The sequence below is a fragment of the Rutidosis leptorrhynchoides genome, chromosome 10, assembly GCF_046630445.1.
Source record: "Rutidosis leptorrhynchoides isolate AG116_Rl617_1_P2 chromosome 10, CSIRO_AGI_Rlap_v1, whole genome shotgun sequence".
Taxonomy (NCBI): Eukaryota; Viridiplantae; Streptophyta; class Magnoliopsida; order Asterales; family Asteraceae; genus Rutidosis; species Rutidosis leptorrhynchoides.
This window is the reverse complement of record NC_092342.1, coordinates 314,389,247-314,407,728: the sequence shown is the minus strand read 5'-3', so window position 1 is coordinate 314,407,728 and position 18,482 is coordinate 314,389,247. Positions and strand designations below refer to the sequence as shown.

At 38.6% G+C, this 18,482-nt stretch overlaps 1 non-coding gene across 1 annotated transcript; it reads right to left on the bottom strand.

Moving 5' to 3' along the window:
- Window positions 1-1,243: 1,243 nt before the first annotated feature.
- Window positions 1,244-1,350, bottom strand: LOC139873952 (small nucleolar RNA R71). The gene has a single exon (XR_011767661.1). It is a non-coding gene; the product is annotated as a small nucleolar RNA R71 (small nucleolar RNA).
- Window positions 1,351-18,482: the final 17,132 nt, after the last annotated feature.

Here is an 18,482-nt window from a genome sequence, read left to right as displayed (position 1 = left end):
AATCAACTCATACATTGCTTGATCTTGTGTTACTAAGCTTATGTGAATTTGCAAGGTAAAATTGAATTAAGAATATCTACTAGTTCAAACAACTTAAGTGATAACAATTTGGGGAAAACAAGGGCCATCTAAGCATAAAGAGGATTAGATAAGTGAACACTCTCCATCATATTGATTACTTCTCATTTCTTAATTACTTGTTACTTGTTAAGTTTTAGTTTGTTTATTGCAAAGTTAGTTGATTAGTCAAAATCTCTCGCAAACCCCCCAATCAAACAAAACCCCTAGGATAACTATTAGTTTCAAATACATAATCTACACCGCTCTCTCGGGACGAACTTGATAAGAATACTTGCATTAAGTACTATAGCAACCGGGTTTTAAGTGCTCGATAGATTGTGCGTGCTTTTTGTGATATTTGAATCTTGTATAAATTTAGGGAGTTATGTATGGTATATCCATGCCGCATCACACTTTCTTGGCGCTGCTGCCGGGGAGCGGTTAGCTAAGTTAGGTTGTGTATTTGGTTTAAGCTTTTAGTTATTCGATCCTTTTGTAAGGATTCGTCCTTACAAAAGTTACTTTTATTGTCTTTTATTTATTATTTTGTATTGGATAATCAATTGTGTTTGTGTTGTCTTTGAAGGTTAGGTCTATTGTTGTATGAGAAGAAGATCCCACAAGGATCAAGATTTCACACAACCATTTTCCGACCGGGAAAAACATATACACGGGGTTTATAAACGTAGAGAAGAACGAGATTTAAGGAAGAATTTTGAGGTTTTGCCATTTTGTTTGATAGAAATGGACGGAGAAGGAGAGGGTAATCCACATGTTAATCCACCAATTGTTAATGAAGTAGTTGCAAATGATCCAAATGACACTCCGATGTGGAATGTTAGAATGGTGGCACAAACGGTTGTACCTCCGGCTATCACAAAACCACCAATTGAAGCGGATAATTGGAAGATCGAGGGTAACTTTTTCACAATGTTCAAGAATAGACTTTTTCGCGGGATAATAGATGAAACCCTTTTGATCACATTCAATATTTTAACGATATTTGTGATATCTACAAGAACAAAGATGTCACTGAAGATGCTTTTAAGCTAAGGGCAATTCCCTTCACGCTTGATGGAGAAGCTAAGGCTTGGTTAAGGAACTTGCCATCGAATTCGATTAGGTCTTTTCAAGATTTGAATGAAGCATTTATCATCACTTTTTCCCACCTTCAAAGGTGGATAGTTTAAGAATGGAAATTAATGGGTTCACGCAAAAGGGAGATGAGTCTTTGTATGATGCGTGGGTGCATTTCAAGAAGTTATTAAGAGCTTGCCCCCCGCATGGTCTAACCAAGAAGGAGTATATCAATACGTTCTACCGGGGTACAAATTTTCAAACTAAGCAATATATTGATTCATCTTCGGGGTGGAGTGTTTATGTACAACTCACCCAATGCGGTCAGAAAGTTACTAGAGGATATCGTGGTTAATACATATGAATGGGCACCTTCACCAAGAGATTTGGCAAGGAAGAATGTGGCTCAAGTGGAGAGTGAAGATGGGCAAATTACCTTGGCAAGCTTGAATAACCAATTTCAATTATATGGGAAAGAATTGAAAAAGATACAACAAACGCTAGTGGCGATGTAAGTCGGTTGTCAAAGGTGTGAAGGACCACACCTCACCACAAATTGTCCCCAAGTTAATCAATGTACTCACATTGACTTGGATGACATTCCTATGAATTCGAAAGCTCATGTGAACTTTGTGAGCAACCAAAACTTTCAAAGAGGAGGAACTTCTACCCAAGGCAACAACTCTTTTCAATCGAACAATAGCTACTACAACCCTAGCCAAAAGCAAGTGTCATTTAACACTCAATCCAACAGACCTCCCGAATTCTCCAACCAAAACTGAAACCAAGGCTATAATTCCAACTATAACCAAAACCGCCAAAACAACTTCCAATCCCACAACTAACAAAATTACAACAACCAATCTTACAACAATCATTCCAACCAAATTACCAAGGAAACCAAAGTTATCAAAACCAAGGTTATAGTCAACCCCAAAATAACCAAGGTTACAATCAAAACCAACAAACTCAACAAAATAACCAACCTTCCCAACCTTATAAAGGCTTAGAAGAGCTTATGCAAACTTACATTAAGAAGGTAGAATCCACCGAAGCATTTTTGTTAAAGGAAAACAATTTCTTGAAGCAATAACTTAAGCAACAACAAACCTCATTTCAAACCTTAGAGAGCACTGTTGGGAGACTTTCAAGTTATGTTGCCGAAAGACCTCAAGTTACTTTGCCATCCAAAACTCAAGTTAACCCAAACACTTACAACAATAACCGTCAACAAAACCAAAACAACAACAACACTACAAGGGTCATTCCGATTGAAAGCAACAACAACCAAAACCCTAGCTACCCAAACTTAAATGAAAACGTCAATGCCATAACCACTCGAAGCGGTCTAACTACTCAAGGAGTTGAAGAACCACAACCACAAACCTTTATCACCCAAGAACCACTACCAAGCTTCATTGAGGAAGAAATCGGGGTTAGTAATGAGAACGGTAAGGAAAAGGTTGATGCAACCGGGGTCAATGGTAATGATGCAAAGGGTAAAGATGAAAAGGGTAAAGACGACAAGGGTAAGGATAAAGTTAAAGAGCCTTTGAAGGTTACATGACCGGTTCCATATCTAAAAGCTTTAAGGAAGGACAAGTTGGCGGCTCAATACAAAAAGTTCCAAGATATGATGAAGAATGTTTCGGTCAACTTGCCTATTACCGATGTACTCAAAGGAATACCCAATTATGGACGCTTCATCAAAGAGTTAATCTCTCAAAAGGGTAAATATCACGAGGAAACATTCTTCTTTATTGAAAAGGAGTGCAACAAGATACTTACATCAAGGCCAAGAATCCCTAAAAAGTTAGGTGATCCGGGAAAATTTGTTTTCCCATGCAAGTTTGGTAAATCAGAAGTGTTTAATGCACTAGCCGACTTGGGAGCAAGCATTAATTTAATGCCCCACTCACTTTATGAAAGACTTGGCCTTGGACCTCTCAAACCAACTCGAATTCGTATAAGATTGGCCAACCATTCGTTTGACACCGCGATTGGAATCGCCGAGGACATCTTGGTTAGCATTGACTCCTTGGTGTTCCCAGTTGATTTTGTTATCATGGAGATGAATGAGGACCTTCAAGTCGCCATCATCTTAGGTAGAACATTTCTTGCCACCACCGACACCATCATCTTAGTACAACGCAACCAACTCAACATTGGAGTTGGCGATGAGCGTGTGACCATAAACATTCGGGAAGCTATGAAGCAACCAAGCAACACCGAAGATGATGAGTGTTATGCCCTAGATGATATTGACCTTTATGTGGATGAAGAGCTTGAAAAGCTCTTGGGGGTTGATACTTCGGGATTTAACCAAGTTTTTGAAGGTGATATTGTGGACTTAGATGCCGATTTTAATGAATTAATGAATGTTAGTGTCGATGATAATGAGCTTGAAGGTGAAACAATTCGGGAAGAGTCATTTGAGGCTATTCCTAATGAGGATAGATTTTGAATCAAATCCTCATGGGAAGAACCTCCCACTCTTGAGCTTAAAGAGCTCCCTGAGCATCTTGAGTATGCTTTTCTAAAAGAATCGGGTCAACTACCGGTGATCATCTCTAAGAGACTCACCGTTGACCAAAAGTCAAAGCTTGTTTCACTTCTCAAGTCTCACCATAAAGCAATTGCATGGAAAACCACGAATATCCCGGGGATAAACCCATCATATTGCACTCACAAAATCCTCATGGAAGAGAACTACAAACTAGTTGTCCAACGACAATGAAGACTTAACCCTAATATGAAGGATGTTGTGAAAAAGGAGGTTATTAAATTTTTAGACGCGGGCCTAATTTACCCCATCTCGGACTCACCATGGATGAGTCCCGTCCAAGTGGTTCCCAAAAAGGGTGGGACCACGGTGATCGTAAACGACCAAAATGAACTTGTCGCAACCCGAACCATCACGGGATAGCGTGTGTGTATTGACTATAGGCGTTTAAACGACGCAACTAGGAAGGATCATTTCCCTCTCCCGTACATCGATCAAATGATTGAGTGTTTAAGCGAAAAAGAATTATATTGTTTTCTTGACGGGTTTTCGGGATACTTCCAAATCCCCCTTGACCCCATGGACCAAGAAAAAACGACCTTTACATGCCCATATTGTAACACCCCAATTCGGTATGGAATTAGTACGGTGTTAATTCTTAATAATTCAAAACACTAATACTAATTAGTCTTAAAATACAAATAATTTAATGAGTCGAAAAACAACAATAATTGTCGTTACAAAAATAATCTCTAAACCATAATCTTCAAGGTCTTCTAAGTCACACTCTCAGTCCCCGAATCAACCTTGGTTACCTGCCGTAGAAGAAAGGAAAAAGAAACTTCGGCTGAGCCAATTGCCCAGTGAACGGATATAAAATAATGAACATAGTATAAGAAAATACTTTTCTTTAAACATGCGTAGTTGTGACACAAAAATATATTTTCAAATAAGATCTCAAAATTCATATCGTCATATTAATCAAAACCAAACCGTATAAATCCGACAAATCCATAATTTTAAAAAGTATCATATCGAGCTCCTACAAAACGCATACGTTTGATGTTAAGTCCCATGACCAACATACAACCGCCAGGCAATTTTGTACATAGGACCTGCATATCCCGATGTACCCTACGAATGTGCACCCTACAATGTTAAATGGTGTGCAGGCACGACACAACCACTCACCCTACCGAATCCAACAAATCCTACAAATCTGTAAATTCCACAATGTCACATCCCCGGTGCCCCCAAAAGATGTGAGTAATACCTCGAAACAACATAAATCAAAATCATATCATAACCGACAAAAATAGTTCCATAAATCGTAGTCTTGTTGCCACATATAAGAACAAATAACATAATCATTTTAGAAACATTAATCAAATTTTGAAGCATATAAAACACAACTTAAAAATCTATAATCGAATAACGCTGAAAGAATTATAGGAATTAAAAACGATATTAATTTAGTTTGCGAAACAAGAATCCGTACCTGAAAATTAGTCTACGTACTACAGAGTATTGTTTATGAATTGATAGCGTATCAATTTACTTGGAACGAAGAGAGCTTTCGAAATACAGATTATATATTTATGTAGGTTCCTAGTTATTACTCCCTATTATCACCTTCTTTATAGTAAAGGACGTATAGAAGGTTATATATATATATATATATATATATATATATATATATATATATATATATATATATATATATATATATATATATATATATATATATATATATATTGTGAGGTTTACTTGATTGTTATGAGTAATGGGTTTTAACCTTATAGGTCTACTATTATCAGCATCTTTTAAATATAATTTACGGCCCAAGTCAAGAATTGTGAGCTCTCAACATATTAGTTAGTATATCTACTCCTAAAATAAACATTTGAGTCAACAAAAATACACCACCTATTTGTTTTCTAAATGGAAATCTCAAATCCGCTTTTAATTTTTTTTGTATAATAAAATTACGGGTATTATAACTCTACCACTCTTAAAGAAATTTCGTCCTCGAAATTAAAGATTATAACAATATCGTATATAAAAAAATTTCGGGTATCCTACTAATTAGCCATGTTTTTATTCTACTAACACTAAGATTAGAAAAAATAGAAACCGACTTTTTTTTAACAAAACAAAACGACAACACATAGTTGGGATGTTATACTTCATATGGAATCATATAGTGTCATGTGACTACATGGTTTCATTTAAAATCTCTAAAAGTGTATACCGTATATTTATTTATTTGAAGCGCTCTACGACGGTTCGTTCTTCAAACGTTAAGATGCGACTTGCTTCTCGAGATGTTGCGTGGTGGATGAGTTTATAGAAAATCAAGTGAAAATCAAAACGCTAATACATATGTCAAAAAGAAAGAAGAGAACGTATCCGAAAATTGGCAGAACGGTAACCCTACCACTCTCACAGGTCAACACCTATTTGGTTTCTACAGGATTGAAGCCTAAGCTCTGATACCATTTCTGTAACACCCCAACTCGGCATGGAATTGGTACGGTGTTAATTCTTAATAATTCAAAACACTAATACTAATTAGTCTTAAAATACAAATAATTTAATGAGTCGAAAAACAACTATAATTGTTGTTACAAAAATAATCTCTATACCATAATCTTCAAGGTCTTCTAAGTCACACTCTCAGTCCCCGAATCAACCCTGGTTACCTGCAATAGAAGAAAGGAAAAAGAAACTACGGCTGAGCCAATTGCCCAGTGAACGGATATAAAATAACGAACATAGTATAAGAAAATACTTGTCTTTAAACATGCGTAGTTGTGACACAAAAATATATTTTCAAATAAGATCTCAAAATTCATATCGTCATATTAATCAAAACCAAACCGTATAAAGCCGACAAATTCATAGTTTTAAAAGTATCATATCGAGCTCCTACAAAACGCATACGTTTGATGTTAAGTCCCATGACCAACATACAACCGCCAGACAATTTTGTACATAGGACCTGCAGATCCCGATGTACCCTACGAATGTGCACCCTACAATGTGAAATGGTGTGCAGGCATGACACAACCACTCACCCTACCGAATCCAACAAATCCTACAAATCCGTAAATTCCACAATGTCACATCCCCGGTGCCACCAAAAGATGTGAGTAATAGCTCGAAACAACACAAATCAAAATCATATCATAACCGACAAAAATAGTTCCATAAATTGTAGTCTTGTTGCCACATATAAGAACAAATAACATAATCATTTTAGAAACATAAATCAAAATTTGAAGCATATAAAACACAACTTAAAAATCTATAATCGAATAACGCTGAAAGAATTATAGGAATTAAAAACGATATTAATTTAGTTTGCGAAACAAGAATCCGTACCTGAAAATAAAGTCTACGTACTACGGAGTATTGTTTATGAATTGATAGCGTATCAATTTACTTGGAACGAAGAGAGCTTTCGAAATACAGATTATATATTTATGTCGGTTCCTAGTGATTACTCCCTATTATCACCTTCTTTATAGTAAGGGACGTACAGAAGGTTATATATATATATATATATATATATATATATATATATATATATATATATATATATATATATATATATATATATATATATATATATATATATATATATAAGGTTTACTTGATTGTTATGAGTGATGGCTTTTAACCTTATAGGTCTACTATTATCAGCATCTTTTAAATATAATTTAAGGCCCAAGTCAAGAATTGTGAGCTCTCAACATATTAGTTAGTATATCTACTCCTAAAATAAACACTTGAGTCAACAAAAATGCACCACCTATTTGTTTTCTAAATGGAAATCTCAAACCTACTTTTAATTTTTTTTTATATAATAAAATTACGGGTATTACACATATGGTACCTTTACATATCGCAGAATGCCCTTCGGGTTGTGTAACGCCCCGGGAACGTTCCAAAGGTGTATGCTTGCGATTTTCTCGGATATGATTGAGGACTCCTTGGAGGTTTTCATGGATGACTTCTTGGTTTTTGGAGACTCTTTCGACCATTGTCTCCATAACTTTGACAAAATGTTAACACGATGTGAGGAGGCTAATTTAGTGCTTAATTGGGAAAAATGCCATTTCATGGTAAACGAAGTGGTGGTTTTGGGACATAAAATTTCTAAAACGGGAATCGAGGTTGATAAAGCAAAGGTCACCGCCATATAAGACTTACCCACACCCTCAGATGTCAAAGCAATCCGAAGTTTTCTTGGACACGCGGGATTCTACCGCCGATTTATAAAGGATTTTTCTAAAATCGCTCGACCCATGACCAAATTGCTAGAAAATGACCAAACTTTCTTGTTTGATGATGCTTGTATCGAGGCTTTTAACTTGCTTAAGGAAAAACTCATTAACCCTCCAATTCTAATCTCGCCCGATTGGGATAAAGACTTTGAATTGATGTGTGACGCAAGTGATTATGCGCTCGGGGCGGTCCTTGGTCAAAGAGTTGACCAACATTTTCGACTGATTTATTATGCAAGTAACACGTTGATCGGGGCACAATTAAACTACACTACTACCGAGAAAGAACTTCTCGCGGTAGTGTTTGCTTTTGACAAATTTCGTTCTTACCTTGTACTTTCAAAAACGGTCGTATACATGGACCATTCCGCGTGGCGATACCTTTTTCAAAAACATGATTCAAAACATAGGTTGATTAGGTGGGTTCTTCTCTTGCAAGAGTTTGACATAGAGATTAAAGATAAAAAGGGGGCCGAGAATATGGCGGCCGATCATTTGTCTAGGTTAGACAATCCCGGGTTGCAACCCTTAGATGAGTCCAAAATTTGGGACACTTTCCCGGATGAACACTTAATGAGAATTGAGTTAGTAGATGAGATCCCATGGTTTGCCGATTTTGCAAACTACTTAGCGTCAAATGTTTTGCGAAAAGGTCTTTCTTATCAACAAAAGAAGAAATTTTTCAATGACCTTAGGTATTACTTTTGGGATGACCCGGATTTGTTTCGCATTGGGGCGGATCAAGTGATCCGAAGGTGTGTGTATGGGCAAGAAGCCCGTGATATTTTGAATAGTTGTCATAGTGGGCCCACGGGTGGCCACTTTGGACCGAATCACACCGCAAAAAAGGTGTTTGATGCGGGTTTCTATTGGCCCACTATATTTAAAGACGCCCACGATTTAGTAAAATGTTGTGATTCATGTCAAAAGTCCGGTTCCATTTCAAAGAGGGACGAAATGCCTCAAACCGGGATTCAAATATGCGAGGTATTCGACGTGTGGGGCCTAGATTTCATGGGGCCATTTCCAAACTCGAATAAATGCCTTTACATTTTAGTAGCGGTTGATTATGTTTCGAAATGGGCCGAGGCAAAAGCCTTGCCAACGAATGATGCAAGATTTGTAGTGAAGTTTTTAAAAAGCTTGTTTGCTAGGTTTGGTGTTCCAAAAGCATTGATATCGAATCGAGGAACTCATTTCGTGAACCATATTATGGAGAAAGTCATGGAAAAGTATGGCGTAGTGCATAGGTTCTCGACTCCTTACTATCCCCAAATTAGTGGTCAAGTAGAAAACACTAACCGAGCTTTGAAAAGGATTTTAGAGATGACAGTTCAAAACAACCCGAAGATTTGGACCACTAAGTTAGAAGACGTATTGTGGGCATTTAGAACCGCTTTTAAGACTCCCATAAGAACGACACCGTTTAGACTAGTGTATGGTAAAGCTTGTCACCTTCCGGTTGAGGTGGAACATAAAGCATTTTGGGCAATAAAAGAGGTTAACCTAGATTTGACCAAGTCAAAATAGAAACGAGTCATGCAACTGCATGAATTAGAGGAACTAAGGTTAGATGCATATGAGAACTCGTTGTCATATAAGGAGAAAACAAAGAAGTGGCATGATGCCCGATTGAAAGGTCCTAAGGAATTTCACCCAAACGACAAAATGCTTGTTTTTAACTCAAGGTTCAAATTCTCACCGGGGAAACTTAAGTCTAGGTAGTCGGGTCCTTATGTGGTAAAGAGAGCACACCATACGGGCTATGTAGAATTGTATGGGAATGGGAACACCTTCAAGGTAAACGGTCATAGGTTAAAGATTTACAATGATGAAGTCAATGCTTTCGAGCTTGATGACATCAAGCTTTACTCCAAGTAACATCTTTTTGGCAAAATGGGTCTAGTGATGGACCCGTGATCAAAAACTATCACATCTATTTATATGTTCATTTTTAGTTTGCATTTCATTTAAGATTGTATGATATTCTTGTTTTGATAGTTGCATTTGCATTTAGCTGCATTTCATGCATTTTGGAAAACTGCAAAATTCAAAAATAGCTTGTGAATGAGTTGAATTGAACTTGAATTATGGAAAACTTCTCCAGGTATAGGAGCGACGCTTTTGGCAGCTCAGGAGCGACGCACCTTCTTCAGGTGCGGCACTTTTGGTGGTGATTTTTAATCAATTTTGATCAGTAGCCAGAAGTGGCGCTCTAATTCATGAAAAGCGGCGCTCTTTGTGCCCAGGTATGGCGCACCTACATCAAGAGCGGCGTTCCAGTACTTGGCACTTTAAAGGTCGATTAAACTCAACTAAATTCAAATTTTTCTTTCACCCACTTCATTTCTCTCTCTCTAAAACGGCTAAACTTGCAAAAATTCAAACTCTTGCTCCAACTTAACATCTTTTGTGAAGATTTCTTGCACTTTCATCAACATTTAACATGAGTCAAGTAAGATCTATGCTTCATTAGCACTTTTCTTCAATTAATTGCATGATTCTGCTATGCTCTTACTTTAACTTGTTGCTAGATCTCTGAACATTTGATAATTATTATGACAAATTGGTGATAGATTCTAGCTATTCTTGTGATTCCTAACATGATTTATGTGTTTGCTTTAACAAATTTAGATCTTGAATTTCTAGGGTTCATCCTGATTTGGGGGTTTTTGAATTTGGTGATTAATTGAGAGTTTAATGATGAAATTGGTTGCATTATACTTCTATAACATGCTTAAATAAAAAAGACTCAAACTTTCATGCTTATATGCTCTTTAATTTGCATTAGGGTTCTTGATTTTTACATGTTGACTTTGTCCGACCAAATTGGGTGACTTTATGACTTAAGCTTCTTATGATGATTAATGTATTATGGCTAATTGCTTTACGATTCTGCATGCTACTAGTCTTGATTTTAATTTGACTTTTGAATTTTGACTAAAAGTTGACTTTTGCATGTGAGCAATTTTGACCATATTTGTTTTCTATGAAGCCTTTTATCTTGAATTAAATGTAGGGGGTATATTACCCCATTGCTTTTGAAAGTGACTCAACCACGTCACGCTAACGCCATTACATTGTTTGTGTATTCATTGTTTGATTGAGTATGTTTCAGGGAAGTACTTCGAATGAAAAGCCCACCGATGCCCATGAATGGTTGCAAATGCTTTTGTCGGATGAAACAATTCAATTCAAAGTGGTTAATAGGATTCACATGCCGGTAATCCCGGCCAAGTTCATCAATTGGACTGACTTTGATTTGGCGGGTTTAGGTTATCAAATTAGGGAGACATTCATGGTTGAAGGTGACAATAAGGTTAAGCACCCATGGAAGATGCTCCTTTACATGAAAGAAAGCGTTTACCCGTTGTTAACTTGTGAGTTCCTAGCAACTCTTAGGATTTATTTCAAGGTCATCTCCCCCTGGATTCGCAACTACCTTCGGTTTAGGCTAGGCGGAATGGAATGGAAAATGAGCATGGCTCAATTCATAGAATGCTTAGGACTCTACACCGATTCGGATCCCGCCTCTACCTTTGAATACTTGGCAAAGTGTGAAACCTACAACCCAAATGAGTTCGATCCAAAGCAAGCATGGAGCGAAATTAGTTATGAAAAGTTAACCCCTAGAAATCAAGTTCCGGGAGCACTCAAAAGCCCCACCCTTCGTTGCATCCAACGGTTCTTTGCCAAATTGGTTTTCCGCTGAACAGAAGGTGTTGATAAGATGACAATGTTTGATATTTGGTTGGTTCAGGGTATCTGTAGCGGCCCGACCAAATCATGTTTGACGGCACCGACTACTTAGGTCCCGTTACGTGGTCATAAGTCTTTAACATGACATTTGACCAAAATATGTCGCATTCATTTCATAAGTAAAAAGGATGTTTCAAGTTTACAAAAGTAGTTCAAAGACTAGTTACATTACAAAGTGTAACGTACGAATGAAACCTATGTGACACAATTTAAAAGTTGTCAAAAGACGCTCCAACTATGCATGTATACTCGACATCCAAGCAAGTATCAAAAAGAGTGCGGAAGCATGTATCAAGTAGCGTTCAAGGACCTGAGAAAACATATAGAATACTGTCAACGAAAACGTTGGTGAAATCATAGGTGTTTTAGTAAACATTGCATTTGAACCACAAATTTAATATAATATGATTATCAAAATCATTTGCATTCCAAAGTTGTTATTTGTTTCGCGGGCACCCAATTATCAAACTTAACTGTTTTGCACCCTTTGCGTAGTGTTAGAACATACACTAGACCCGAAAATATATTTCATCCGCTAACGGTAGCGAACCGTCCGAATGAGGCTCGTCAAGCCCATGTGATCACATAATATAAACTCATGTTTACACCCTGCAAGTGTAACTAATGATAATTGAATTGAGGATTTTTGTTCAAACCCGTACATGGAATGTTCATTTTCGTACTTGTGTTCAAAGTGTAAAAGCATGATACGTATATGTTTCTCATCCCATAGTTTAAAGCATAAAAGTTGTTTGAAAGATGGGACTATGATCTCACCTTGAGTGCACGTATGAAAAGTACTTCACAAAGTAACGTGTGCAAAGGACAATGCTAGTCTTGACCTAAACAAATTGGTCGTATCAATAACGGTAAACGCGATAGGTCAAAGATGTTCAATTAGTCCTATGGCTCGTTACGACTCGATTATGTAGCATGTGAATCAAATTGTCCAAGTTTCATGCAAGATACAAGTATAGAAACAAGTTAGAAAGATTGCACAATCATTTGGTTAAGTTTGACAAAAAAGTCAAACTTTGGTCGGTCAAAGTCAACGAAAAAGTCAACACGTTCGGGTCGGGTCCCGAACTATTTTTCTGAGGTTTTTAATCATGTATAAGCATGTTAGAACAAGTTACATGTGAATCGGAGGTCCGTAGCATGACAAACATTTTTCATAATTTGACCAAATTGGACAGCCCACTCTGGCGCGCCGCGCGGGCATATGGCGCGCCGCGCCATTACCTGTGCAGAGAATTCTGGCAGTTTTTAAGTTTTATGCATGAACCTAACCTCAAACAATCACCATTTACGACCCGCAAACAACCAAAGCATGTATCTTATATCATCGGAAAGTTATTTTGTCAAGGAAAACAACAAATACATTTCATCAATCACATTTACTTTTACAACAACCAAAATCACATTCAAAGCTCCTCATTAAATGCATTCAAGTTCATAAATGAAATTCGATGATTCGACAACCAATTTACATGAATGATATGCCGTTTCAAAGGTGATCAAGCATACAATACATCCTAACACTTACAAATAACATTTCATGTTATTCAAAGCATCAAAAGTCCATTTCAAATTCATCAAACCCTAACCCAAATTCACCAAAATCAATATTCAAGTTCATGAAGTTTTCTAAAGCAACCTACACATCAAATTGAAGCTAGTGATACTAGGAACACATTTAATACTTGCACTTTATCATAACAACAACATTAAATCATCCAAAACTCAAAATCAAACACACACTATTCATATTCATGCTAGTTACACTAAAACCACGAGATCGAACATATAAATCATATATTTATGTTAGACTTGAGCCATAGACACTAACTAACAACTTTATAAGTTAAAAACATCAAGAACACAAAATCTAGTGATTTTAGAAAGTTACCCAAATGTAATGAAATTGGTATGGAATCGAAGAGGAAGTTGCAAGGATTCCAAATATACAATTTGTTTGGATTGAAGCTTGATCGATTTGATTTAGATGATAAATCTTTGAAATGGAGAATTGAAAGAAAATGTGGAAGTATGAAAAGAAAATGAAAATGAAAATGGAAAAGAAAGGGGAGGTGGGTGTTGACTAGTCAAAAGCTAGTCACATCTTTGCTCCCTTAGCGAAACTAGTCCCTCGAGTTCGGTTGCGGGTGCGTGAATTACCTAAACGATATATTTTTAAAATGCGTATTAACGAAGGATGTTATAATCATATAACGGACTTTAAATAAATAACGGAAAAGTAAACGGAAAAAGGTGGGATGTTACATTACCTACTCCTTAAAAGAAATTTCGTCCCGAAATTTAAGTAGGCGTAGTAGTCATTGTTTCTTCCTCGGGATCTTGCGTTTCCGGAACTGGGAATAGATGAGGGTATTTCCTTTGCATTTTATCTTGCCTTTCCCAAGTAAACTCGGGTCCTCTTTTGGTGTTCCAACGGACTTTAACAATTGGAATTCGGCTTTGTTTCAATGTCTTGACGGAGGTGTCCACAATTTCAACCGATTCCTCCACAAAATGAAGTTTGTCATCAATAGTAAGTTCCTCGAGAGGGATGACGATATCGGGTTCGGCAAGACACTTTTTCAAGTTAGACACATGGAAGGTAGGATGAACGGAGCTCAATTGAGGCGGAAGATCTAAACGATAAGCAACGGTTCCAATACGCTCCAAGATTTCGAAAGGACCAATATACCGCGGATTTAGCTTCCCGCGTTTCCCAAAACGGATTGCACCTTTCCAAGGTGCGACTTTTAACATTACTCGGTCACCGACTTGAAATTCGAGGTCGTTGCATCTTTTGTCGGTGTAGCACTTTTGACGTATCCGGGCCGTCCGAAGCCTATCTCGGATTTGTACGATCTTCTCGGTTGTTTCGTGAATGAGTTTGGGTCCGGTGATTTGCACGTCGCCTACCTTGGCTCAACAAAGAGGTGAATGACATTTTCGACCATATAACGCTTCAAAAGATGCGGCTTTTATACCCGCGTGATAACTATTATTGTAAGAGAACTCGGCGAGAGGTAAGTGCTTGTCTCAAGCTTTTCCAAAATCGACAACACAAGCCCGTAACATGTCCTCTAAGGTTTGAATTGTGCGTTCGCTTTGTCCATCGGTTTGAGGATGATATGCGGTGCTCATGTCTAAACGCGCTCCCAACGCTTCTTGCAAGGTACGCCAAAATCTAGAAACAAAATGGCCATCTCGGTCAGAGATAATCGATAAAGGTACACCGTGTCGGGCTACGATCTCCTTAATGTAAAGTTGTGCAAGTTTCTCCATTTTGTCGGTTTCTTTCATAGCGAGAAAGTGTGCAGATTTGGTGAGAAAGTCAACAATAACCCAAATGGTATCATAACCGCCCGTTGTCTTTGGAAACTTGGTGATGAAGTTCATCGTTATTCTTTCCCACTTCCATTGCGGGATTTCGGGTTGTTGAAGTAGCCCGGACGGTCATTGGTGTTCGACTTTGACTTTGGAACATGTCAAACACTTGGCAACATAAGTAGCTATGTCCCTTTTGATGTTTGGCCACCAATATTGTTCTTTAAGGTGGTGGTACATCTTATTGGCACCGGGGTGAATCGAGTATCGTGACTTATGGGCTTCATCTAAAATAAGGTTTCGTAGGTCCCCATATCTAGGCACCCAAATCCTTCCGGCGTAATATCGGAGTCCGGTCTCCCTAATTTCGAATCGAGAGACGAGAATGTTCAAGAGCTCGTGTAAAACGTTTTCATCCTTGAGAGCCTCATCTTGGGCTACCCGAATTTGGCTATTAAGGTTGGTGTGGATGGTGATGTTTAAAGCTCGGACACGAAGAGGCACCACTCTTTCTTTTCGACTTAAGGCATCGGCTACTACATTTGCCTTTCCGGGGTGGTAACGAAGCTCGCAATCGTAATCGTTTAAGGTTTCAATCCACCTTCGTTGTCTTATGTTTAGTTGCTTTTGATCGAAGATGTGTTGGAGACTTTTGTGATCGGTAAAGATAGTACTCTTGGTTCCATAAAGATAGTGTCTCCACATTTTAAGTGCAAAGACAACGGCTCCGAGTTCGAGATCATGTGTCGTGTAGTTTCGTTCATGAATTTTGAGTTGTCGAGAAGCATAAGAAATGACTTTCGTTCGTTGCATCAACACACACCCAAAACCATGTTTCGAGGAGTCACAATACACAACTAAATCATCGTTGCCTTCGAGAAGTGACAAGATATGAGCAGTGGTTAGCTTCGTTTTCAAGATTTGAAATGCGGATTCTTGTTCGGTTGCCCAAACGAATTTTCTTCCCTTATGAGTTAACGCGGTTAGAGGACGAGCGACCAAAGAGAAATCTTTGATGAATCTACGATAGTATCCGGCGAGACCCAAGAATTGACGAATGTGAGTAGGAGTAGTAGGAGTCTCCCATTTACTAATGGCTTCGATTTTTGATGGATTGACTTTAATACCTTGGTCACTTACAACATGACCAAGAAATTGAACTTCCTTCAACCAGAATTCACACTTGGAGAATTTGGCATAGAGTCGTTCTTGTCTTAAAAGTTCAAGCACAAGTCGGAGGTGTTCCTCGTGTTCTTCTTCGCTTTTAGAATAGACCAAGATGTCATCGATGAAGACAATAACGAATTTATCGAGATACGGTTTACACACGCGGTTCATAAGATCCATGAACACCGCCGGTGCGTTATTGGGACCAAATGGCATAACAAGAAAGTCATAACTACCATAACGAGTTCGGAAAGCGGTTTTGGAGACATCTTCCCCCTTAACCCTTAATTGATGATAACCCGAGCGGAGATCGATTTTCGAATATACACAAGACCCTTGTAGTTGATCAAAGAGGTCATCGATGCGAGGAAGAGGATATCAGTTCTTAACCGTCAATTTGTTTAGTTCACGATAATCAATGCACATTCGTAGGGATCCTTCTTTCTTTTTAACAAACAAAATCGGAGCGCCCCACGGTGAATGGCTAGGTTAGATAAAACCACGGTCAAGTAGTTCTTGGATTTAACTTTGCAATTCTTGCATTTCGGATGGAGCATGTCTATATGCTGCACGTGCTACGGGTGCGGCTCCCGGAATAAGATCGATTTGGAATTCAACCGGTCGATGAGGTGGAAGACCCGGTAATTCGTCGGGAAATACATCGGAATAGTCACTAATAATTGGCACATCATTGATGTGCTTCTCATCGTACTCGACTTTCTTAACGTGAGCAAGGATAGCAAAATAACCCTTACGGAGTAGTTTTCTAACTTTAATGCACGAAACGAGGTTGAGTCCGGTGTAACTCTTATCGCCATAGACGATTAAAGGTTCGCCGTTCTCGATAGGAATCCGGATTGCGTTAAGATCACAAAGGATGTGAGATTTCGTTTTGGCTAGCTAATTCATACCGATTATTACATCGAAGCTTCCTAGTTCCATGGGTATCAAGTCAATTTCAAACTCATTACCCAAAATGTTTAACGTACACCCCCGGTAATATGTGTCGGCACTCAATAGTTTCCCGTTGTCCACTTCAATGGTATAAGTGGTATCTAGTGGAAGTGGTGGAGTGCTAAAAAAAATGAGTCAAAGTTTTGGATACAAAACTCTTATCAGCACCGGAATCGAATAAACAAGTAACATAAGTGTTGTTGAGGAGAAACGTACCCGTGACTAATTCATTGTCATCTCGGGCTTCCTCGGTGTTGATATTGAAAGCTCGGCCGCGTGTGTTGGGGTTGGCTTTCTTCTTCGGACATGCATTTCTAAAATGACCCGTTTGGCCACATTCATAACAAGTACCCGGTTTTGGTGCATTGGGCACTTTTTGAGTGACGGGGGCGGAACTTCTATAATCGTTGGCCACATGACCACCCCTTTGGCACCGGTAGCAAAATAGATTGCTACATTCACCATTGTGGTGTTTGTGGCATTTGTTGCAAAAGGGTTTATTTCCGCCATAACTTTTCTTGGCGTCGGAGGTGAAGGGCTTTTTGGTGAAATTGTTGTTGTAGTTGTTGCTTGATTGGGGGGCTTCCTATTTTCTTTTGTTGCCACCCAATTTATTATCGGCCTTAGGTGCCAGAACTACGATTTCTTCAACCGTTTCGATCAATTGGCGGGCCATGTTTAAGGCTTGTTGTAGGTTAGCGGGTTTGGATGACATCACTCCTTGTTTGATGCTCTTTGGAAGACCATCCATATAGAGTTTAACCCTTTGAGATTCGGGGTTCACGAGGTTGGGACACATCAAGGATAGTTCGGTGAATCGTTGATTATAGGCCTTGAGATCGTTTCTGACCGCCTTTAAAGTTCTTAGCTCTTGTTCGAGCTTTCGAGTTTCTTCAGGAGGGAAAAATTCGACGATCATCCTTTCCCTTAAATCGGCCTAAGAGAGGGCGTGAGCTTCACCGGTACCCACCGATTGTACATACGTGTTCCACCACGTGAGGGCGATACCGGCAAAATTGTGGGTGGAATATTTGACCTTGTCTTGGTCCCGACAACCGTTTATGCTAAAGACGGCTTCCGTTTGCTCAAACCATCAGGTGAGCACAATCGGTCCCCCGGTCCCATCAAAAGTATGAGGTTTGCACCCCATGAAAGCTTTATAGGAGCACCCTTCGCTTGAGTTACCGGCCCCTTGATTGTTGTTGTTGTGGTTGTTGTTATTGTTGTTGTTGGAGGAGTGACCGGCCATGGCCGTATCCACGGCGGTGGCTATCATTCGTTGTAGAGCTTGTTCAGGAGTCTCATGGCGTGGCACACGATGAGGAGGCATTGTT